The sequence below is a fragment of the Cupressus sempervirens genome, chromosome 9 (genome assembly GCF_028749045.1).
Source record: "Cupressus sempervirens isolate cs-2001-9-10 chromosome 9, ASM2874904v1, whole genome shotgun sequence".
NCBI classification, from domain to species: domain Eukaryota; kingdom Viridiplantae; phylum Streptophyta; class Pinopsida; order Cupressales; family Cupressaceae; genus Cupressus; species Cupressus sempervirens.
Window position 1 is genome coordinate 11,411,134 of NC_143126.1, and position 7,007 is coordinate 11,418,140.

Below are 7,007 nucleotides of genomic sequence, written 5' to 3' on the forward strand. Positions count from 1 at the left end.
CAGGCAGTGTAAGATGTATGGGCATCAAACTAGCTATATATTTACATCTAACATGAAAACTATAAGGTCTGTCTAGTTCTGATGTTTACTTACAAGTACATGATCAAATTAGGAATGAAAAGATACAAACTTTGGTCTTCACAAAAATTTAATACACACAAAATTGAAATACCAGAAATATCTATTGTGGGGCTAGATGGATTTATACATATTTAGGCTTGCTTGCATCTTCAAATATGGGATGCTTGGAAGATTGAAACTGGGCTGAGGACACATTTTTCATAGGAGGACTACTCATTTTCTCATAGTAATGGATAGAGAAAAGAGAAAGAGAAAGATGAATCTCATCCTTACCCCAAGATTGAGTCTTTGCACTGTGCTTTTTATTCTGACTAGGTTTTGATAAGAAGGGAGATAAGGCTTGAGAAGGCAATGGACATAGAGAAGAAGAAGAAGTAGTAGATGGATTAATCATAGGCCAAAGGGAAAGAGAATATAGTTTCCAAAATCCACCAAGAGCCAAAACAACAGATCTCAGTTGATGGCTTCCACAACCAGTGTTAGCCCAATGCTTGAGACATATGTTTTCCCACAGCTTGTCATCTTGTACAGCTTTATGCCATATCCTATTAACACATGAGGTCGTTGTCAGTGTTCTTGCATCCATGTATTTCATAACTTCGGATAACAAATCCCCATCTAAAAGAAATTGCTCCATTTGATCCCTCGATAAGTTCTCACACTGATCTTGAGATTGCATCTTTTCAGATGTTTTGTGAAACAATGGCACCTTCAAGTCTCCGTTGGGCTTATAACTATGATGATGATAATTGATTTTACACTTACTGGGTCTTCTTATTGCCAATCCCATTTCCCTTCTAGATAGAACAAGACAAATGAATGTCTATCTACAAATAAATAGACCTTGTACCTTAAAAAACAAGTTGGATAGTTTCATAAATAAGCATCGGACAGGGATCCAGGTCTCTGAATTTATGCAAAAACATAGACATAGACATGGAGACCAAAGAGCACAGCTTCAAAAAAAGGTAAAGTTATGAAATGGAGCAGAGCACTACCAGAAGGAAAATTTCTAATAAAATAGGACCAGACGATGAAGAAGATGGGTTCCTAATTTCAATCAAATCCTGAAAGTGATCGATAATCATTTAGAGACTTTACCTTCATAAATATAGCGTCTACCTTTGGAACACTGACAAACATGTCGTCCGCAATGTGTTGCACACCTATACCACAAACAGATCATAAACAACTAGTGAGGATTTTTTTACCCAAAATTTGTGAAGAGATAAAAAATGAGTTCAAACATTGTGTTTAAAGCAAGTACCAGCGTAACTGGGAGCCTCCAAGATGACTTCAGGGAGATCAAAATTAAAGCATTTCATATTGGGGAAGGAGCGAGAAATAACGGATCTTGTACTTTGAGTGCATTTTACATCATTTAGGGGCTTTAATAGCCTATTACATCATGTAAACACTACCATCCACCCATAACTCTTCCTAGGACACCCTAGGACTTCAAATGACCCCTTACATCATATTGACTCCCTATTTGTGCCAATTTGAGCTTCACTTACATCTTATTGAGCTTCACTTTGTTTCAAGAATAGTTTAATATTCTCTACTAAACAGGTCCAACCACGTGAAGGTGGAAGCTCATTTGGCCCCACCCCCCTCCCCCTAACATCACTCTACATTCCCCGTTAACATCTAACATTCATTCATTCTTTCAACCATTAATAAAATGTAACATTCAATCAATATCACATGATAACATTCATTAACACATTAGATTCATAAACATGCAACAATCATCAATATTTTGCATTAACACATAATTCATGAACATTCATTAGCACATAATTAAATTCATTGAGACATGAAATTCAGTCATTATCAATTAAGGTATGTAGATGACAATCATTTCTTTTCTTTCTTTCTATTTCTTTTTTCTATGTAAGCTCTAAGAGGAGCATCAGTGTCATCATCAATTTCCCCCTCATCAGTTCTTTTCTCTGTTCTTGATGATCTCAAATTCCTATGCAATTGCAAAGGGGGGTCCTCTGCAATAAGAAATAAAAGAGTTAAACTAAAATTAATTTATTATAATTGTTACAAGTATTTATGTAATGTCCCCATTTTAGCAGTTGACCAAGTGTGTGTGTGTGTTAGCCTTGTTCTACATGGTCCCGAGGGCTAATGAAGGGTTTAATGGGATCTTGGAGTGTTTGGGCCTAGTCATTTCCAGTTTGGGCCAAAATGAAGTTGATTTACTCAATTTCAGGCATACTTACTATTTTTTGTAAGTTGGCAGGACACGGTGCAGGTCAATTTTGGTGATTGGATTCGATACTCCTCGGTGAGAGCTTTCTGATGAGCTATCACTCGCATTATTCGGAGTCCGATTGTTAATACATTTTAATGCCTGAAGTTTTATTAAAGTAATGTCTAATTTAATTGTAAACTATTAAAGTGTTACTTTAATATTTATTTTATGATGATGTGTGCCCAATGGAGAAATAAGGGATATTTTAATATATGTTTTATATATTACACATCTTTTATCCCACATTGCCCATATGAGTTGATCGGACCCTTGGAAATAGAATAAAAGGAAGCATTTGTGGCTTCATTAGGCAGGTTGAATATGAGAAGAAATTGGTGTGTGAGTTGCAGCTCTGTTCTTGGCATTTGAGGATGTTTATCCTCTCTTGTAACATTCTAGACGTCATTCCCTTGGGGTTTGGCCTTTGGAATTCTTTGTTATCGGCTTCATTATCAGGCAGTTTAGTTGCATTTTTGGCTACAAGCAGATTTGGTATTTTGCTCATATCTTCTTCACTACTTGTTTGACACTTATGCCGCTTTGAGAGAATGATATTACGAAGGTAGTGGACTGATTGAAGGACAAAGTACTGTAGCAGCAAGTTCAAAAGCATGTGCTGGAGTATTATGTCAATAATGCTGAAGTAATTAGTGAGTTGATAAATCTGCCATGTATTTGGTTTTATGAATTCTGAAAATAACATTTATTTGGTTGTAGTTCATTTCCACTTTGCATATTATTGTAGTTTCTTTCTTGTTTATGTTGTATGATACCAATTCCATGCACAAACACAAAAAATAAATAAACATTTGATTTCTGGAGTTATAAGGGGTTTAAAACATTAAACGGAGAAATAAGAGGTTGAATGCAAACTGTTTGACATAATTCCTTTCAGCAATTTGGTTTAGTTTTTGGGACATTCAGAGGTGCCCATTACAGTGGTATTAGATCTATAAGTCCTGCCATCCTGTGGAGGTCTTATAAGGAATTTGGAACAGCCGAATAGAGGGAAAAAGTGTTTGACAAAATGTCAAAACACTAAAATTAGAAATAAAATAAAAAACAGAGGCTAAGCATTTATGTTTGAACATGCGACAGGGATTTTATAATTTTCGCGATACCAGAGCAAGACAAAATAGGATTTCAGAATTGCAAAGTAAACAGTCTAGTACATCCGTGTAGGTGGACATTGAATCCAACCATACAGACATAGAGGAGATATTCTTTGATCAGGACAATAATATGGGTGATCAAGATGACAGGAATACAGGATTAGGTGGAGGCAAAAATGCTAGTCCAGATCAGGGGGAGGTACTATTCAGACAGTTACTGGATGCATTAGAGTAGGGGCAGCTTATGCAGTAGGAGCAAAATAGGCGAATGGACATGATGTTGCAGCTCATGGCTAGACAGATGGGTGTCAATATTAATCCAAGTGATGCCAACAACAGAAACAATACCAATGAGGGAAAAAATAACCATGGAGGCCAAGGCAACAATAATAGTCCTGAGAATAACATTAATGGTAATAATGGACACGGCAATAATGGGAATGAGGCTGATAACTTTAGACATGTTGCACGTCCGGCATGGACTACGAGCTCGAGACCTCTTCTACCCACTTTCCCACCCAGAGATCCGGTTCAACCAGTAAACGAACCGCAGATTACCAATTACAGGATCAGTTCAGAAGGGACTGGGAGGCTAGTGGACTGGAGTTTCAGGAAGATATTTCTCTTAGAGATTATATGGACTTGAGGATGAGACACATGCCTAAAGCAGGAGGGAGGAATCAAAACTTTGAGCTGAGGAAGAAAGTTGGAAAACTTTCTTTACCTTATTATGATGCTTCAAGGAAGATGACTGCATGAGCTTGGGTGCAGAAGGTAGATACATACTTGTAGCTAAATCCTATGCCTGAGGAGGAGGCTATCAAGTATGTGGCTATGCACTTAGATGGCGTTGCACATGAATGGTGGCATCATGGCATGGTGACTTTGGGGCATAATCAAATTACATCATATGAGAAATTCACCAAAACATTGATTGAGAGATTTGACACTAAGGATCCTGAGTTACATTTCAAGGAGCTAGCACAATTAAAACAGTCAGGTTCTGTGGATGCTTACATTGCCGAGTTTCAGCACTTGTCTATACTTGTTACTGATATCTCTCCTAGGAGATTGGTGGCGTTATTTTGTGATGGTCTTGCTGATCCATTACGAGGTTGGGTGAAGGGACATGATCCACTCACCTTAGCTAAAGCAACTAAAAAGGCACGAGATTTAGCCCCTTCGGTATACAAAGGAAAAAACCATTCAACAGATTCTTCCTACCGCAAGGACAAAGACAAAAAACTGTTTCAGAAAGAGTATAGAAAACCCAAAGAAGGATCAAAAGGACTAGACAATGAAACCTTGAATAAACTTCGAAAGAAGAAGTTGGCTTCCATTGTAGAGAGCCTTGGGACTTATCTCATAAATGTTCTCTCAAGGCTAAGGCAAATCAAATGGAGTATTTTTTAGCAGAAGAGTCAGAGTCAGAAGGGGAGGATCAGCACTTCGATTCAAATGAGGGTAACACTATAGAGGAGAGCAACATTCCTAAGGATGATAGATCGTTAGCACGCTTGACAGGGGCCCAAAAGGCAATCACATTTAAGGTCAGGGGTACTATCCAGGGGCAAAAACCGATATCTCTTATTGACACTGGGGCTACACATAACTTCATAGATGCACAATTGGTAGCCAGGAGAGGGTTATAGACAGAGGAACATGATGAGTTTAGAGTCATGGTGGCTAATGGTGATAAGTTATTATGCACTCGAAAGATATCTAATCTTCGCATCAGGTTTGGAGATGGCTACGAGTTGGAGGATGAGTTCTATGTTGTAGAAATGGGATATTATGATGTCATCCTCGGCATGACATGGATGGCTTCACTAGTTGAGTTCACACTCAATCTAGCGAAATTGGAGATGAGATTCCAGCATGAGGGTAGAACTGTGGTACTTAGAGGACTTTTAGATGGAGGTTGCAGAGTAGTGTCCTTGAGGAGAATGCAGAGACTTTTTCGTCATGATGACATAGAATGGGCGGCAGAGTGCTACATTACGCCAACTTCACTAGAGCCACAAGAAAAGAGTCATCCACCAGATATCCAGAAGATACTTGATAGACACGCTAAAGTATTTAGTGATATTCCTCATGGGGTTCCTCCTGACAGAGAGATGGAACATGTTATTGAGCTCAAGGAGGGAGCCAAACCAGTTATGATTACTCCTTATCATCATCCTAAGAAACACAAGGATGAGATAGAGAAGGCGATTAAGGATTTGTTGGAGATGGGCATATTGGTAAAGAAGAAGGATGGGATGATGTGCATGTGCATCGATTACAGGGCACTGAATAAGAAAACAATTAAAAACAGGTATCCCATTCCTAGGATTGATGAGCTGATTGATGAGTTGCATGGGGCATGCTTCTTCACCAAAATTGATTTGCGATCTGGATACCATCAGATCAGGATGAGAGCAAAGGACATTGAGAAAATAGCCTTCTGATGTCACTATGGCCACTTTGAGTTCATGGTTATGTCATTTGGTCTAACCAATGCACCTGCTACATTTCAAAGTTGTATGAACCAGGTATTCAAGAAGCAGCTGAGGAGATTTGTCTTGATCTTCTTTGATGACATCTTGGTCTTCAGTAAGACCTAGGAGGAGCACTTACATCATCTGGAGGAGGTGTTATCTATTCTGGAGAGAGAGTCATTGTATGCCAAGGAATCTAAATGTGAGTTTGGTATGACTGAGCTCCTTTACCTTCGGCATATCATTAGTGCAGATGGTGTTTAGGTTGATCCCAAAAAGATTAGAGCTATTGTAGAGTGGCCTACTCCCACAAACCTTACACAGCTTAAGGGATTCTTTGGTTTATGTGGTTTTTATAGGAGATTTGTTAAGGGATTCTCACAGATTGCTACACCCTTGACAGATCTTACCAGGAAAGGAGCCTTCGTGTGGACAGGGGTAGCATAGAGGTGTTTTGAGCATTTCAAGCAGGTAATGTCCTCATGTCCAGTTCTAGCTCTATCGAATTTCACAAAGCCTTTTGAGTTTCATTGTGATGCATCAGGTGATGGGATTGGAGCAGTATTGATGTAGGAGAAGCATCCCATTGCATTCGAGAGTAGGAAGCTCCAGACAGTTGAGAAAAGTTATTCTATCTATGACCGGGAGATGTTGGCCATAATTCATGCATTGGCAAAATTTTGATCATATTTGGTAGGTGGACATTTTGTGATCAAGACTAATCACAACAGTATTAAATACTTCATGATCCAGCGTGATCTTAATGACCGGCAACAAAAATGGGTAACTAAATTGCAGGCTTATGACTTTGACATAGAGTTTTTCAAAGGTAAGAAAAATGTGATGGCTGATGCCTTATCTCGGAGACCTCACTTATGTGCTCTGGCAGAGATTTCAGGAGATTGGAGAGATCAGATTATAGCAAAGTATGTCAGAGATGCTTGGGCTTCTGGATTGATTTCAGGTACCATACAGGATGATCGCTATGAGGTGATAGATGGATTGATCAGAGTTCAGGACAGGGTTTATTTGATTTCATCATCACATTTGAGAGAGGCGATACTGAAG

General features: G+C 38.8%; 1 pseudogene; it reads right to left on the bottom strand.

Moving 5' to 3' along the window:
* Positions 1-202: 202 nt before the first annotated feature.
* LOC149537386 (F-box protein GID2 pseudogene) lies at positions 203-871 on the bottom strand (annotated as a pseudogene).
* Positions 872-7,007: the final 6,136 nt, after the last annotated feature.